Source organism: Phalaenopsis equestris, unplaced genomic scaffold (assembly GCF_001263595.1).
Source record: "Phalaenopsis equestris unplaced genomic scaffold, ASM126359v1 Scaffold236055, whole genome shotgun sequence".
NCBI classification, from domain to species: Eukaryota; Viridiplantae; Streptophyta; class Magnoliopsida; order Asparagales; family Orchidaceae; genus Phalaenopsis; species Phalaenopsis equestris.
Window position 1 is genome coordinate 229,258 of NW_018253901.1, and position 1,853 is coordinate 231,110.

Genomic DNA, 1,853 nt, shown 5'->3' on the forward strand with positions numbered 1-1,853 from the left:
TCCTCTAACAGAGGAGCAACTGGACGTATGGGGTACCCTTTTCTTATTTCCATGATGTGTATACAATCTAAGTTAAATATGAGCAATGGGAGGAGATTTTGCCATCCTTAAAGCCTATTGGAAAGGCTAATCTTGAAAACTGTAGAAAGCATACTAGTTCAGAATCCAGGAGTGGAGGTTCAAATATTCCATCTACTTCAACCTTGAGACCTTCCACCTCTAGTACTTCTACTCTGGACATTATATTAGAGAAGATATTCATACAAAAAGAAGAAATTTTAACTTCAAAGAATCAGATGCAAAGATTACAGTCACACATGGACCACAATGACGAGTATTTATAGAGGAAAGTTGATTATGATGCTACTTTTTGATAGATTGTGGTGAAATTTTTAAGGGCGATAACTAAGATGAATTTCCATATGAGAGTGGTGGAGAGATGGAGGAGGATGTTGATATTGATGATACCGAGGAAGAGGATGATTAGATTATTTTTCCTTTAATTTTGATGTTGTATTTGAATTTCCTTTGTTATTTATTTGATGTATTATTGTAGGATTGATGTGTGTACTTTGAATAGTTATTTCTAGGTACATGAATGTTGGATTGATGTGTTGCACTTTGTCATTGATTGTATAATTGCTTACATCTTTTGGCTCTAGTTTATGATCTTTGTGTTAGAGTAGTCTTTACTTTATGCTTTTATAGATATACATGTTGACTGGATTTACCACAGTTCAACACCTGTCTTTACTACTTGTGCCTGTACTATTCTCCTGTCCAAATTTTTTTTCTATTTCTCTATATTTTTTATGAGCTATACTTTTTTAAATTAAAAAAAAATTAAGTTTAAGGGAAGGGAGAAACCCTTTTTAAAACTAAACCTTACTTGTCCTCAAAGAATTATATATTTGAAATTATTTTATCATAACTTGTGCTTTAGAAAATAATATTTTTAATTTTATAAGTGTCATAGTAGACTTAAGCAAAAGCTTTAAATAGTAATAAAGATTAGTTCTAGGGTTAAAATATTTAGTATACGAGTATAAGATTATGATTTTAATATTCAATGCAAAGGAAATTTTATTTTTGAAATATTAAAGATCATAGATATACACTTAAAAGAAAGAATTAACTCTATGAAAAATCATTTTCAAAGATAATACACATTTATCAAGTATAGAAATGTGAGAAATTTTAAACTATAAGAAAAAGATAGTGAAGTTCAAAATCATTAAAAATTATCCAGATATAGTAATCTTCCTATGGAAAGAAAAGAAAAGAAATGATTGAAAATGAGGATATAAGAAAAGGGAAAGCAAAATAAAGAAAAAAAGAAAAGAAAAAAATATATATGTGAGAAGAAGCTTGAGGAGATGCCTAACAAAAAATTAGCTTCACTTGAATCATCTTAAGGAAAGGGACTTATTTAAATTTTTGAATTAATTTTTAAATGTATTAGCATCTTTACTAATAGAGTTCTCATGAAAATTTTTTATTTGTATTTCTTCTAGGAATCCTTAGTATAACAAATTACGGCTATTCTTAAAATTAATAGAAAATCAAAACTCTTACATATGAATACTAGATATTGTTACATTTTAGTTTTAACCTGAGTTTTAAATATTTTTCTAATGTTTCACAATAGCATTTATAGAAGAAAAACTATAGAAATCTTTGTGTAAAACTCATTACCATAGGTTATGAGGTTTTACATAGTATAAAGAGTTTTTTTAGGATAAGCAACTTTTAAGTTTGGGGGAATTGATACACCTTAAAACTATCCATTCTAACATAAACTTAATGTTCATTTAATGGACCTTTTTATGATATTACACTTTAAAGAAAGATAT